This window comes from Rattus norvegicus, chromosome X, assembly GCF_021556685.1.
Source record: "Rattus norvegicus strain SHRSP/BbbUtx chromosome X, alternate assembly SHRSP_T2T, whole genome shotgun sequence".
NCBI lineage: Eukaryota > Metazoa > Chordata > Mammalia > Rodentia > Muridae > Rattus > Rattus norvegicus.
Window position 1 is genome coordinate 144,174,584 of NC_141554.1, and position 16,793 is coordinate 144,191,376.

At 40.3% G+C, this 16,793-nt stretch overlaps 1 pseudogene; it reads left to right on the forward strand.

Moving 5' to 3' along the window:
- The first annotated feature begins 1,223 nt into the window (after positions 1 to 1,223).
- Tm9sf2-ps1 (transmembrane 9 superfamily member 2, pseudogene 1) overlaps positions 1,224 to 16,793 on the forward strand; it is a 141,299-nt pseudogene continuing 125,729 nt past the window's right edge.

Here is a 16,793-nt window from a genome sequence, read left to right on the forward strand (position 1 = left end):
ATGGAGTAAGCTGCAGGCCAGCCATGACTACAGAGTGAGACCCTGTCTAACGCAAAACAAAACAAAACAAACAAAATGAAATGAAATAAAATCAACCCCCCCCCAAAATCTGGTAGATGTATTTTAAAACAAAGAGGTAAAATAATTTTAAGAAAAAGAAAATAACAATGTTACATTGTTTTATTACCTCATTACAAAGACAACTATTTAAAATTAAAGGACTTGATTAATTGTCTCCATTTAAAAATTATTTATTTATCATTATTTTTAAGTATTCACTTTACATCCTGCTTACTGCCACTGGGCCTCTTCTGGTCACCCCTTCCTACAATCCTCCCCCTCTCCCTTTTTCCTCTGAGTGAGTGGGGGCCTCCCTGTGTAGAGACTTGATATACCCCCTTTTTTTGACACATAGTTTCATTGTGTAGTTCTGGATGGCCTGGAATTAACTACCTAGTCCCAGCTGCCTTCAAAGTTCCAGAGATCCACCTGCCTCGGTCATTAGAATTCTGTGATTAAAGATGTTCATTGATGCATGGCCATGAAATCTTTATACCCACCCTTACCCTTTCTTCCAGTATATCTCACTAGCTCTGTTTCCTGAAAAGACGGGGGTGGGCTGATAATACTGTTAAGAATATTTTCTTTTTACATTTTAATTACATTTATTTATTTGATTTGGTGGGGGACATATGCCATGTTAAGGCGAACTTGTCAAGGTCAAAGAACTTGAGCGTGATGAGGGGAGTGAATTCTCTTCTTCCCCTCTGCAGGTTTCTGGGCATCAAACTGTGGTTCTCAGACTTCACAGCAAACACCTTTAGTCACTGAGCCTCACCCCACCCTGCACCATTAGTCTTAGAAAAAAAAATTCCCAAAAGTAAGACTTCATGTGGTTGAAACCACTAACACAATCTCCCCTCCCCCACACTCTCACCATGCCCCTGTGAGGCAGTTTGACTCCTGGCTAAAATAGCGGGAACACTGGGCCTGTTACTGGGCAAGGTTCATGAGGTACATGAAATACAGGCATGCACACTTGACCTGTTCACTCACTTCCGCTACCGGGTGTCCTAGCAACAGGGTCTTGCGCCAAAGGCTCTTGAGCCACAGGCTAGCAAAACCCTCTAATGGTTCTTCTAGAAAGTTCTTATCCCCACACACTCATTGCTTCATTTCCTGGTGGGTTGTTTACAGGTTTCCATCTTCTTTCTCTCTCAACGATGTTTATTCCTGACACAGCCTTTAAGATGGGTCTTGGTGGTCATGGTGTGGAAACCAAGCTCAGTCCTGGCCTCCACGTGCTGAAGTACCGGCTGTTGCTGTGTTTCTTGGCCACTACCTGTGAAGCTTTCTTCTTCCGGGGACTGGTTCCCATCACCTACTGTGAGGAGGGCCATCGCAACTCTTATTGTATGGTAAGGAGCAGGGAAGAAACAGGTCCTTGAAGGCCCAGGTGCTGAAGACAACTGGGTGGTCCCAGACCCAACATCTTGGCACAACGCCCTATTTCTTTCTAAGTTCTGTCCTCGAGGCATCTCTACTGCTTCCCATCCCATCCATTGCCCTCTCGCCCTGCCCATTCCTGCTGATGTGCCTAGGCTGCAGGTCCTCTTCCAGGCTCCTTGGCCTACTACACATCCATTCTGCCCTGGCTCTGGCCCTGTGGCCTACCTCACTCTAGCCTCCTGAGGGGATCCTCTTTCCTGCTCATTACCTCCCCTTGCTCTTCAGTCCCACCTCCCCGCCCAAAGCCTGTCCTCTTCCCTCAGCTTCTTTGCCTTCTTCCCCTCCCACTTGCTTCCTTCCCCTCAAGTCCTCTTCCCTTCCCTCCATTTTCCTGCTGCTCTCACTCCTAGGATCTTTCCAGCTCTGATTCTTGGTTACTTCCTCTGGCTGCTCTGGTCCCCAAAAATGTATTAGCATTCATTATGATGTCTGTTTCTACAGGCAGGTGGTACAGAAAGGGGAGCATTTGCCATGCAGGGCATTTCAAGAAATGGAACTATGGTCTCTGTGCCCTTGTCCTTTCCCTCTCCACCCTCCCACCCTGAGTGCTTTTGAAGTCAGGATTTGCATCTAGGCTAGACTTGAACTCAGCATCTATTCAAGTTCAGACTCAAATGTGGGCGACTAGGCAGCATTATTATTATTATCGTCACTATCATCACCATTATTCAATTTTGGTGGTGCCAGATATCTCCCTGGTAATCACTGTGCTTCACCACATTTGTGTGTGTGTGTGTGTGTGTGTGTGTGTGTGTGTGTGTAAGAAGATCTCACCGTGAGGCCTTGAATTGGCAATCATCATGCTTTCACGTTCTGCTTGCTGTAATGAAAGACGAAAGGCATGAGCTGCAATAAACATCTTTGAAAAAAAATATTGTTTTTCTTGAGTAGCCTAGGCTTATTTCCAAAACCAGCCTACCACCCTTGTGTTTCATCCTGTAGGATGTTGGGATTACTGGGTATGGATTTGTATATCTCATTTCTTTTTCTTCTTTCTTTATCCTCCTTCTTCTCTTCCTTCTCCTCTTGCTCTTCTTCTTATTTGTTTGTATGCTTGTTTTTCAAGACAGGGTTACTCTGTATAGCCCCAGATGTTCGGGAAATCACGCTGCAGGCCAGGCTGGCTGTAAACTCACTCAGATCTTTCTGTGTTTGCATTCCCCACCTACCCCCACCAGTGCAGGGAAAAAAGGCATGTGCCACCACCACCCAGCTTTTAAAAATTAATTTATTTTTATTTTGTGTGCATGGTATTTTCCCTACATGTATGCCTGTGTGAGGGTGTCAGGTCTCCTGGAATTTGAGGGTTTTTTTTTTTTAAGAGAAGGTTTCCTTTAACACAGTCTAGTCTGGGCTCAACCTATGTTTGCCTCTGATGTGCTGGAATTACTGGTTGCACCATAGCACTGGACTCTTGCTTCTTTTATTATTATACTATTGTTGTTGGCATCGTTGTTATTGTTATTATTATTATTTGCATTTTTGAGGCTTCTCGGTAGCTCTGGCTGTCCTCGAACACATTCTGTAAACCAGCCTCTGCCTCCCAAGTGCTGGGATTAAAGGCGAGCACCACCACACCCAGCTCTTTTTATTCTTGAAAACAGTTGCCATTAGCTCGACTTTGTGCACCTCGCTTATTTTAACAACAGAGCTTGAAGGTTATTTTATGTCTTGGCACAGCTCTCCAGCTTCACTCTTCCATAATTTATCATCTTTTCCCATTTTTTACCCCTTCCCTTTCTCTCTTTTTCTTTGCGCTGTATTTTTTTTTCATTTTCTAATCCCCCCTCCCCTGACCCCTGTCTATCTCTTTTTTGCCTTTGCCCTTACTCTTTTTTGTGTGTGTGTGTTTTTGTTGTCCTTCCCGTATTTTTATTATTTCTGGTTCTTTTAATCCTCCTCTCCCTCTTGAGGTTTTGTTCACTTTCTTTTCCTTTCTGTTTCTCACAAAGGCTCTTTCTCCTTTCCTCCTTTTCCCTCTTCTCTCTTCCCATCATCTCTCTGACTTCTTTTGTGTTTTCCCATCACTTCCCACCTCCTTTCCCACTACATTTTGACTTCTCATTCCTTCCCTTTCTCCTCTCCCATTTGTTTCTCCGTCCATTTCTTCCCTCTCACTTCCCCTGTCCCCTTTCTCTGTCATGTTGGCTTGCTTCTGTTTCACCCTTTCTTTTTAATTTCTTCACTACTACTTGTTTCTTTTTTTATTTTGTTTTACAACAGCCAATGCCTTTCTGTTTCCTTTTCTACCTTTGTGTTCCCCTTTCTTTGTCTTTCTCACTTTTTACTTTTTACTTTTTGTTCTTTGAAACTTTCATTTTGTTGTGTTTATCTGAGTCAGGGTCTCCGGTATTCCAGGCTGAATTGAAACTTGCAGTGTAGCCAAGGATGCTCTTGGACTCTGACCTCTTGTATCTACCTCCCAAGTGGTGAGATTATAGGTGTGTGATGTTATTCCCAGACTCATGTCTTTCTTTCACTTTCTTCCCCCATCCTTGTTTCTGTCTTTATTCTTCCCTCTGCTTTTCTGTTTTGTCTTTCCCATTTTCCCTTCCATTTGTTATTTTTCTCTTTTTCTCTCTCACATTTTATTTCTTTCTCTTCATCTTCTTCTCTTCATTTCCCTTTTCCTCTCTTATTTCTGTTTGTTTTCCTTTCACATCCACTCATTCTTTCTCTTTTTCTCCTATAGCTTTGTCGTCTCTCATTCTGTCATTTCTTTTTTCCCTTCCTACCTATGGCATTTCCGTTTCTTTCCCTTTTCATCCTTCTCTTCTCCTTCTCCTCTTTCCCTCGTCCTTCCCTTCCTCTTTCTTTTTTCCACTTTTCTTTCACCCCCCATCATCGTTTCTAACCTCTGTCCTCTCTCATCCCCTTCTTTTCTTCTCTCCCCTTCTTACCTTCCCTTTCCCTCTCTGTGACTTCCTCTTTCTTTTCCTTTTCCTTTTCCTGTCTTGCTTTGTAGCTGATACTCACTATAAAGATCCGGCTGGCCTAGGACTCATGGGTCATCCTCGTGCCTCTGTCCCCATAGTGCTGCCATTACAAATGTGTGTCACCACCCTGGATATATAACTTCCCTCCCCTTTTCTCTCTTCTCCTCTCCCCTTTTCTTCCTCCCTTACTTTCCTGCAACTCTTTTTATTTCCTTTATCTTTTCTTTCTGTGTTCACTAGTTTCTTTCTCTATTTTCTCTCCTTTTTCTTTTTCTCTGACTTTGTTTCTGTCTTTTTAAAGTTTTGCTCGCCGTCCTCTTTTTGTTTCCCTTTTATCATTCTGTCCTTTTTGGTTTCTCTATTTTCAATTTTTTCTGTCTTTCCCTCTTGTTAAACTCCCTCCCTCTCTCTTTGTAAAAATGGGTGCTAAGGTTCTATAGCCAGATTCTTTTTTAAACATGATATAACTCCCATAATGAATAAACTGTCTGACTTAAGTTTTTCAAAAAATAAAGTTTTCTTAAGATTGGATCTGTTTCTTGCAATGATATGATGAGTTGCCAAATGATTGAGATTTTAAATGCTCTGTTCATACTCTTGTTTTATAAATAAAATTTACATTCATTTAAAAAATCTGAATCCTGGCCTTCATGATTGTATAGTAAATGCTCTTAACTGCTGAACTACCTTTCCATCTTGAATTTGTGATCCTCTTCCTCTCCCTCTCTCACCTCTCTCCTGCCTTCTATCCTTATATTTTGCCATTCTCTTTTCCCCTTTCTTGTTTCTTTTTTCTTTCTTCTTTTTCTTCCTCTCTTCCTTTCTCCTCCCTTTCTTTTTGTCCCTATCTTGCTCTTTTCCTCTCTAATTTTCTTCCTCTTCAACTCCTGTCTTTCTCCACTTTCCATATGTTTTTTCCTCTTTCTGAGAGACTCTTACACTGTATCCCTGATTTATTTAGAACTCTCTATGTAGCACAGTGGGTTCCCTCCATCTTCTCCTGAGTGCTGGGATTACAGTTGCAAGGTACTTTGCCTGGCCTTGGTTTCCTCTTTTCCCCTCTTTCTTTTCATCTTTCCCCCTCCTTTATTTATTCCCTTGAAGGTTGGAGGACAATCTTTTGGAGTTCTCAGTTCTCCCACCTTTTCTTGGGTTCCAGGGATGGATCCCAGTTTGAGCTCTGGTTCCTTTTCCTTTCCCCTCTCCAGTTACCAGGATTGCAGGTTTGCAGTCTTCCTGACTCACCCTCCTTAGCATTTGCTTTTGAGTGTGTCATCACAGCCAGTTGTGGGAACTCTTAAGTCAGGAAATTAGTCTTGTCTGGAACATGTGGCAAATACATTTTTTTCATCTTTATCTGTTATCTTTTGGGTTTACATGGTTATTCTTTGCAATTTATACAATTTAATTTCTGTTTCAATTTGGAAATTTAGTGATTTCTGAGTTTTGTATACTATCCTAAAAGGTCTTCCATACTCTACACAAGATTATAAAGTAGTTCTCGTATGTTTTCTTTAGTGTTTAAGGCTATGCTCATATTTATGCAAGATGAATATATCGTTGGTGATTCATGACGTAAGGTCCTGACTGACCTTCACCTCTAGCAGTTATCAGAATGCAATGTACTTTTCTATAATTGGTATGAGAAACTATTATGATTCTTTTGAACAAAACAAGTTTCCAAATACGCATTTTAAACTATAGCCCAAATCTTGTACTTTCTAGTACTACATTGTGAATTTTTGTTCTCTGTCCACTACTATCTACTAACTACAGTTTTAGGGGATCCAGATCCCTCTTTTGGCTTCTTTGGGTACCACAAGCAGGTGGTACACAGACATAGAAGCAGGCAAAACCATAAAATAATAAAAAATTGAAAAATAGTAAAATTTAAAATGTTTTAAAAAACTGATCAGAGAATTTGAAGTGTGTGTTTTTCTGAGGCGAGAAACATTTGCTACTTCTTAAGTAGCTACTTCTTAAAAATGTATTTTGAAAGGGTTTTATATTTTTTTCTTAAAAGTTAAGAATGGTCAAAGCCAGGCTTGGCAGCTTAGGCCTTTAATCCCAGCAAACACTTGAATTGAAAGGCAGAGGCAGGCTCTCAGTGAGTTCAAGGCCAGTTTGGTCTACATACAGAGATCCAGGACTGCCAAGACTACAGAGATCTTGTCTCAAAAACAAACAAAGAAAGAACAGAAGAGATAGAAATTTGACTCATGCAGGAAACCCAGTGTCTTAGTTCGAGCTTCTGTTGCTGTGATAAACTTCCATGGCTACACCAATTTCAGGAGAAATTTATAACTGATGGGAGCAGCAGGAGGCCAGGCTCCCTCTTAGTTGCTTCCTTCTGTGTTTGGAAACACCACTTACTGTATTAGTGAATGCTCTTTTTCTTTCTTTTAGTCCTCAATTCAGGTGTTTGCTGATAAACTGTACTCAGTGGAAACTGTGATATTCTATGATTGTGAGAGGTAAGTGTAGCATAAGTGTTAAAAAAATCACCTTCAGAGATGTAGTTTGATTTTAAAACACTAAATCACGAGAAAGGTTCATGTGGAAGATTTTAGTGACTGATAATGCTTTGTTTAGTAATGTTCTCTATATGACATGATCAGCTGAGTATGGCTTAACATCTGGAAAAAGAAGAATTATCTATATGACTGAAAAAAGACCAACATGTCTTTTGGTATTAATTTATTTCTTCTACTAAAGTCAGGTCTGACTTTCATTATAATGCAAGGCTTAAATATAGGGTAGCATGAGTATTTAAAGTGTAGAAAATGACTTTAAAAAACATTCTCCCATTTATTTATTCACTTTATATCCTGATTGAAATCCACCTCCCTCCTTTTTTCCCAATCTCACCCTCACACCCCTCCTCTCATTCCCACTTCTCCTTCTCCACTGAGGAGGAAAGACAACCCCCATTGCTACCAATCCGCTCTGGCGCATCAAGTCACAGCAGGACTAGGTGGATCCTCTCCCACTGCAGCCAAACAAGGCAGCCCAGCTAGGGGAAGGGCAACAGAGTCAGAATCAGCCCTGCTCCAGTTTTAGGGGACCCCTATGGAGACCATGTTTCACATCTGCTACATATATGTAGGGAGCCTAGGTCCAGCCTCTGCTGCCTGGGATAGATCTTAAGTTGGGCTAATCAAGGTTGTCCATTCCCTTAATCAGTTTTCCATGTTTGTTCCTGTGCATCTTGAACACGGGGCATCTTTTGGATTGAAGGTATTGTTGGGAGGGTTGGTGTTCCCCCTCCTTCCATTGGAAATCCCATCCAGCTATAGGAGGTAGCCTTATCGGCCTCTGTATACCCTGCTGCTAGGAGTCTCAGCTAGGGTCATGCCCGAAGATTCCAGGGAGCCTCCTGTTCCCTGGCTGTACAAATCTTTTGCCATTTAAAATACATACAAGATTTCTATGTATTTTATCTTCTACTTAAGTCATCTTATATTCATAATAATTGAAAGAACATTCTAATTCCTTTTATTTACTAATTTTTTGAGGCTATGGGAATATGTTTAGGTACAACTTTGTTCTTTAAATTTGCTTTGATTAGAACTAATAATCATGGTTTCTGAATATATTGAGTTAGAATTAATGTGAATTTGAAACTGTTGTTTACTCTTTTGTGTAATTTAAAAGTTAACTCCCCCAAAATTGTGAGGTGCTTTTTTCTCTTTTCACCCATGACAGGGTTTTTCTGTGTGTCCCTGGCCATCCTGGAACTCACTTTGTAAACCCAGATGGCCTCAAACTCAGAGATTCTCTTGTCTCTGCCTGGGGAATGCTGGGAATAAAGGTATGCAATACCTCTGCCATGTCTGTGATTTTTTGAAATTGTCATTTCCTATGTTAAGGAACTTCAAGTACAGTAATGAGTCTTTATGTAATGCACTTAGCATTTTATTTGCACTCTTAACAATAGACACTTAAGACAAATTATAAAGATTGATTTCTTGCCAAGTTTTTTTATTTTATTTTTTTTAATTAACTTGAGTATTTCTTATTTACATTTCGAGTGTTATTCCTTTTCCCAGTTTCCGGGCAAACATCCCCCTAATCCCTCCCCCTCCCCTACTTTATGGGTGTTCCCCTCCCCATCCTCCCCCCATTGCCGCCCTCCCCCCAACAATCTAGTTCACTGGGGGGTTCAGTCTTAGCAGGACCCAGGGCTTCCCCTTCCACTGGTGCTCTTACTAGGATATTCATTGCTTCCTATGAGGTCAGAGTCCAGGGTCAGTCCATGTATAGTCTTTAGGTAGTGGCTTAGTCCCTGGAAGCTCTGGTTGCTTGGCATTGTTGTTCATAAGGGTCTTGAGCCCCTTCCAGTTCTTTCTCTGATTCCTTCAATGGGGGTCTTATTCTCAGTTCAGTGGTTTGCTGCTGGCATTCGCCTCTGTATTTGCTGTATTCTGGCTTGCCAAGTTTTAAAATATAGTACTTGAACTTTTTCTTTCTTAGTATTGACTTCTGTCAAGATGCTTTGAAAAGAACACCCTCTGAGACTCTTGGACAAATTCTATCTGGAGAACAAATAACATCATGCCCTTACAAGGTTATTCAGCTGATCTTACCAGTATATCTTATTCTTGAGAGAATTTCTCAAAAGTATTTAACACGGAATCTCTGTTTTAAAGGGAGGAAAGAAAAAAAGAACCTTGTGTTGATAAAGGAGTCTGCTAAAATATCTGTATTAGCTGGGTCCATATGAGAGAGGGGGGAGGGAGGGGAGGGGAAGGGGAAGGAGAAGGAGAGGGAGACAGTCAGAGACAGAGACAGAGATTTAGAGATAGAGACAGATGGGGAGAAAGTATGTGAGATAGTTACTGATGTGTGGGCTCTGGGCATCACATAGCCTAAGCAGGTGAACTTTGGTCCCAGGCTTTTTTATTTTGTGATGGATTCTATTGTGTAGCTCAAGGTGGCCTTGGAGTATTGAGTGTATCCCAGGTTGTCATAGAATTTGGGGCCAAGATTATAGATGTAGCCATCAGGTCCAACCTTTTTCTTGTTTTTCTTTTCTCCCAATGAGAGTATCACACCCCACAGTCCAGATTGTCCTGGAATCCACGTCCATCCTACTTAACATCACAAATTCTGCTATTGAAAGCATGAGCCATAATTTCTGGCTCGCTAAAGGTTTGATTCAAGGTATTTGATTTTTGTTTTGTTTTTACTTTATAAAGAAAAGCTATGAATGTATTGTATTGTGTTCATATTTTGGGTTGGGTGATCTAGGGAGATAAAACTAGATGCCGAATATGCATCCATTTTACTTTCAATGTCTTAATGAACAGGAAGCTAAGACTATTTCAGAACATCAACATTGAAACAACAAAACACTAGAAACAGGGAAGGGATAGCTTAGTTGGTAAACTGCTGGCCATCAAGCCTAACAATGTGATTTGTTGGGACCTAGGTGAAGCATTAAGGCCTAGACAAAATGTTAAGGCCTAGGTCACAGTTAACTGGTGAGCTTGCCATTATAAGGGAACTTTCTCATGTGTTTTAACTGTTACTAGGAAATTTTCTAACACCACTTGGTCTGTTATGTTCTGTGCCCTTGAAAACCAATCACAATAGAAGTCAGTAGACATGTTTTGTATGTTATCCACAATAACTTGGACTGGAACCAACCAATATTAGCATTTCTGCACCATGTATAAGTTTGTATGGTATAAGCTGCTCCTGAGATAGACCCCAAAAAAATTCAATTAGGGAGAACTAATGGCTCAATCTAATCACTTTCAAAGTGGCTCAAATCAAAACACTGTGGTCAGAGGAAATGTTTGACCTCTGTTAATTTCACTACTATGTGACTTTAAGAACTAAGGTTAATGATAAAGAATGATGCTATATTCGTTTTTGGGCACAAATCATAGTCAGACTCTATAATATAATATAATATGGGAAGATAAGTCCCTTCAGGTTAAAAACCTGTTGTATGCACAACTAGAGTAATAACAGTTACAAACAGAAAAGAGACAGTTGAGAATGATGATATACTTACATCTTTGAAGGGAAAAATATACTTGTAAGATAAACTGATTATTTGGTGACATTTGACTTATCACATTTAACCAAATTTCTTAGTATTTCACTTTTTATAGTTTTCTTTTAACAAAGAAGAAATGTGTGGAAAAGTCTGGATAAAATCTTATGGTCCAGTCAGTGAAGATGGAATGAGCATGTTGGCTTTTGAAGAAAGGGAAAAGCAGGGTTCCCATCAGCACGGGTATGTTTGCTGTCCACAAGTGATCTTTTTCTTTTCTTTTCTTTTCTTGTTTTTATTAACTTGAGTATTTCTTATTTACATTTCGAGTGTTATTCCCTTTCCCGGTTTCCGGGCCAAAATCCCCCTAACCCATCCCCCTCCCTTTCTTTATGAGTGTTCGCCTCCCCATCCTCCCCCCATTGCCGCCCTCCCCCAACAATCACGTTCACTGGGGATTCAGTCTTAGCAGGACCCAGGGCTTCCGCTTACACTGGTGATCTTACTAGGATATTCCCTGCTACCTATGAGGTCAGAGTCCAGGGTCAGTCCATGTATAGTCTTTAGGTAGTGGCTTAGTCCCTGGAAGTTCTGGTTGCTTGGCATTGTTGTTCATATGGGGTCTCAAGCGCCTTCAAGATCTTCCAGTTCTTTCTCTGATTCCTTCAACGGGGGTCCTATTCTCAGTTCAGTGGTTTGCTGCTGGCATTCGCCTCTGTATTTGCAGTATTCTGGCTGTGTCACTCAGGAGAGATCTACATCCGGCTCCTGTTTGCCTACACTTTCTTGCTTCATCCATCTTGTCTAATTGGGTGGCTGTATATTATGGGCCACATGTGGGGCAGGCTCTGAATGGGTGTTCCTTCTGCCTCTGTTTTAATCTTTGCCTCCCTATTCCCTGCCAAGGGTATTCTTGTTCCCCTTTTAAAGAAGGAAGTGAAGCATTCACATTTTGATCATCCGTCTTGAGTTTCATGTGTTCTGTGCATTTAGAGTAATTCGGGAATTTGGGCTAATAGCCACTTATCAATGAGTGCATACCATGTGTGTTTTTCAGTGATTGGGTTACCTCACTCAGGATGATATTTTCCAGTTCCAACCATTTGCCTACGAATTTCATAAAGGCATTGTTTTTGATAGCTGAGTAATATTCCATTGTGTAGATGTACCATGTTTTCTGTATCCATTCCTCTGTTGAAGGGCATCTGGGTTCTTTCCAGCTTCTGGCTATTATAAATAAGGCTGCTATGAACATAGTGGAGCACGTGTCTTTTTTTTATATGTTGGGGCATCTTTTGAGTATATGCCCAAGAGAGGTATAGCTGGATCCTCAGGTAGTTCAATGTTCAATTTTCTGAGGAACCTCCAGACTGATTTCCAGAATGGTTGTACCAGTCTGCAATCCCACCAACAATGGAGGAGTGTTCCTCTTCCTCCGCATCCTTGCCAGCATTTGTTGTCACCTGAGTTTTTTTTTTTTTTTTTGGTTCTTTTTTTCGGAGCTGGGGATCGAACACAGGGCCTTGCGCATCCTAGGCAAGCGCTCTACCACTGAGCTAAATCCCCAACAACAATCACCTGAGTTTTTGATCTTAGCCATTCTCACTGGTGTGAGGTGAAATCTCAGGGTTGTTTTGATTTGCATTTCCCTTATGACTAAAGATGTTGAACATTTCTTTAGGTGTTTCTCAGCCATTCGGCATTCCTCAGCTGTGAATTGTTTGTTTAGCTCTGAACCCCATTTTTTAATAGGGTTATTTGTCTCCCTGCGGTCTAACTTCTTGAGTTCTTTGTATATTTTGGATATAAGGCCTCTATCTGTTGTAGGCTTGGTAAAGATCTTTTCCCAATCTGTTGGTTGCCGTTTTGTCTTAACCACAGTGTCCTTTGCCTTACAGAAGCTTTGCAGTTTTATGAGATCCCATTTGTCGATTCTTGATCTTAGAGCGTAAGCCATTGGTGTTTTGTTCAGGAAATTTTTTCCAGTGCCCATATGTTCGAGATGCTGCCCTAGTTTTTCTTCTATTAGTCTGAGTGTATCTGGTTTGATGTGGAGGTCCTTGATCCACTTGGACTTAAGCTTTGTACAGGGTGATAAGCATGGATCGATTTGCATTCTTCTACATGTTGACCTCCAGTTGAACCAGCACCATTTGCTGAAAATGCTATCTTTTTTCCATTTGATGGTTTTGGCTCCTTTGTCAAAAATCAAGTGCCCATAGGTTTGTGGGTTCATTTCTGGGTCTTCAATTCTGTTCCATTGGTCTACCTGTCTGTCTCTGTACCAATACCATGCAGTTTTTATCACTATTGCTCTGTAATACTGCTTGAGTTCAGGGATAGTGATTCCCCCTGAAGTCCTTTTATTGTTGAGGATAGTTTTAGCTATCCTGGGTTTTTTGTTATTCCAGATGAATTTGCAAATTGTTCTGTCTAACTCTTTGAAGAATTGGATTGGTATTTTGATGGGGATTGCATTGAATCTGTAGATCGCTTTTGGTAGAATGGCCATTTTTACTATATTAATCCTGCCAATCCATGAGCATGGGAGATCTTTCCATCTTCTGAGGTCTTCTTCAATTTCTTTCTTCAGAGTCTTGAAGTTCTTATTGTACAGATCTTTTACTTACTTGGTTAAAGTCACACCGAGGTCCTTTATATTATTTGGGTCTTTTATGAAGGGTGTCATTTCCCTAATTTCTTTCTTGGTTTGTTTCTCTCTTGTGTAGAGGGAGGCTACTGATTTATTTGAGTTAATTTTATATCCAGCCACTTTGCTGAAGTTGTTTATCAGCTTTAGTAGTTCTCTGGTGGAACTTTTGGGATCACTTAAATATACTATCATATCATCTGCAAAAAGTGATATTTTGACTTCTTCTTTTCCAATCTGTATCTCCTTGACCTCCTTTTGTGGTCTGATTGCTCTGGCTAGAACTTCAAGAACTATATTGAATAGGTAGGGAGAGAGTGGCCGACCTTGTCTAGTCCCTGATTTTAGTGGGATTGCTTCAAGTTTCTCTCCATTTAGTTTAATGTTAGCAACTGGTTTGCTGTATATGGCTTTTACTATGTTTAGGTATGGGCCTTGAATTCCTATTCTTTCCAGGACTTTTATCATGAAGGGGTGTTGAATTTTGTCAAGTGCTTTCTCAGCATCTAATGAAATAATCATGTGGTTTTGTTCTTTCCGTTTGTTTATATAATGGATCACGTTGATGGTTTTCCGTACATTAAATCATCCCTGCATGCCTGGGATGAAGCATACTTGATCATGGTGGATGATTGTTTTGATGTGCTCTTGGATTCGGTTTGCCAGAATTTTATTGAGTATTTTTGCGTCGATATTCATAAGGGAAATTGGTCTGAAGTTCTCTTTCTTTGTTGGGTCCTTGTGTGGTTTAGGTATAAGAGTAATTGTGGCTTCATAAAAGGAATTCTGTAGTGCTCCATCTGTTTCAATTTTGTGGAATAGTTTGGATAGTATTGGTATGAGGTCTTCTATGAAGGTCTGATAGAATTCTGCACTAAACCCGTCTGGACCTGGGCTCTTTTTGTTTGGGAAACCTTTAACGACTGCTTCTATTTCCTTAGGAGTTTTGGGGTTGTTTAAATGGCTTATCTGTTCCTGATTTAACTTCGGTACCTGGTATCTGTCTAGAAAATTGTCCATTTCCTGCAGGTTTTCAAGTTTTGTTGAATATAGGCTTTTATAGTAAGATCTGATGATTTTTTGAATTTCCTCTGAATCTGTAGTTATGTCTCCCTTTTCATTTCTGATTTTTTAATTTGGGCATACTCTCTGTGTCCTCTCGTTAATCTGGCTAAGGGTTTATCTATCTTGTTGATTTTTTGAAAGAACCAACTTTTGGTTCTGTTGATTCTTTCTATGGTCCTTTTTGTTTCTACTTGGCTGATTTCAGCTCTGAGTTTGATTATTTCCTGACTTCTACTCCTCCTGGGTGTATTTGCTTCTTTTTGTTCTAGAGCTTTTAGGTGTGCTGTCAAGCTGGTGACATATGCTCTCCTCTGTTTCTTTCTGTAGCCACTCAGAGCTATGAGTTTTCCTCTTAGCACGGCTTTCATTGTGTCCCATAAGTTTGGGCATGTTGTACCTTCATTTTCATTAAATTTTAAGAAGTCTTTAATTCTTTCTTTATTTCTTCCTGGACCAGGTTATCGTTGAGTAGAGCAGTGTTCAACTTCTATGTATATGTGGGCGTTCTTCCCTTATTGTTATTGAAGGCCAGCTTTAGGCCGTGGTGGTCTGATAGCACGCATGGGATTATTTCTATCTTTCTGTACCTGTTGAGGCCCGTTTTTTGACCAATTATATGGTCAATTTTGGAGAAAGTACCATGAGGAGCTGAGAAGAAGGTATATCCTTTTGCTTTAGGATAGAATGTTCTATAAATATCTGTTAAGTCCATTTGGCTCATGACTTCTCTTAGTCTGTCTACATCTCTGTTTAATTTCTGTTTCCATGATCTGTCCATTGATGAGAGTGGGGTTTTGAAATCTCCCACTATTATTGTGTGAGGTGCAATGTTGTGTTTTGAGCTTTAGTAGGTTTCATTTACATATGTACGTGCCCTTGTATTTTGGGCATAGATAATTAGGACTGAGAGGTCATCTTGGTGGATTTTTCCTTTGATGAATATGAAGTGTTCTTCCTTATCTTTTTTGAGGACTTTTAGTTGAAAATTGATTTTATTTGATATTAGAATGTCTACTCCAGCTTGCTTCTTCTGACCATTTGCTTGGAAAGTAGTTTTCCACCCTTCCACTCTGAGGTAGTGTCTGTCTTTGTCTCTGAGGTGTGTTTCCTCTAGGCAGCAGAATGCAGGGTCCTCGTTGCGTATCCAGTTTGTTAATCTATGTCTTTTTTTGGGGAGTTGAGACCATTAATGTTGAGAGATATTAAGGAATAGTGATTATTGTTTCCTGTTATATTCATATTTGTATGTGAGGTTATGTTTGTGTGTTTTTCTTCTCTTTGTTTTGTTGCCAAGACGATTAGTTTCTTGCTTTTTCTAGGGTGTAGCTTGCTTCCTTATGTTGGGCTTTACCATTTATTATCCTTTGTAGCACTGGATTTGTATAAGGATATTGTGTAAATTTGGTTTGTCATGGAATATCTTGGTTTCTCCATCTATATTAATTGAGAATTTTGCAGGATACAGTAACCTGGGCTGGCATTTGTGTTCTCTTAGGGTACGTATGACATCTGTCCAGGATCTTCTGGCTTTTATAGTCTCTGGCGAAAATCTGGTGTGATTCTGATAGGTCTGCCTTTATATGTTACTTGACCTTTTTCCCTTACTGTTTTTAATATTCTTTCTTTATTTTGTGCATTTGATGTTTTGACTATTATGTGACAGGAGGTGTTTCTTTTCTGGTCCAATCTATTTGGAGTTCTGTAGGCTTCTTGTATGCTTATGGGTATCTCTTTCTTTAGGTTAGGGACATTTTCTTCTATGATTTTGTTGAAGATATTTACTGGTCCTTTGAGCTGAGAGTCTTCACTCTCTTCTATACCTATTATCCTTAGGTTTGATCTTCTCATTGAGTCCTGGATTTCCTGTATGTTTTGGACCAGTAGCTTTTTCTGCTTTACATTATCTTTGACAGTTGAGTCAATGATTTCTATGGAATCTTCTGCTCCTGAGATTCTCTCTTCCATCTCTTGTATTCTGTTGGTGAAGCTCATATCTACAGCTCCTTGTCTCTTCTTTTGGTTTTCTATATCCAGGGTTGTTTCCATGTGTTCTTTCTTGACTGCTTCTATTTCCATTTTTAATTCCTTCAACTGTTTGATTGTGTTTTTCTGGAATTCTTTCAGGGATTTTTGTGACTCCTCTCTATGGGCTTCTACTTGTTTATTTATGTTTTCCTGGAATTCTTTCAGGGATTTTTGCAATTCCTCTCTGTAGGCTTCTACTTGTTCTCTAAGGGAGTTCTTCACATTTTTGTTGAAGTCCTCCAGCATCATGATCAAATATGATTTTGAAACTAGATCTTGGTTTTCTGGGTGTGTTTGGATATTCCGTGTTTGCTTTGGTGGGAGAATTGGGCTCCAATGATGCCATGTAGTCTTGGATTCTGTTGCTTGGGTTCCTGCGCTTGCCTCTCGCCATCAGATTATCTCTAGTGTTACTTTGTTCTGCTATTTCTGACAGTGGCTAGACTGTCCTATAAGCCTGTGTGTCAGGAGTGTAGATCTGTTTTCCTCTCTTTCAGTCAGTTATGGGGACAGAGTGTTCTGCTTTCGGGCGTGTAGTTTTTCCTATCTACAGGTCTTCAGCTGTTCCTGTGGGCCTGTGTCCTGAGTTCACCAGGCAGGTCCC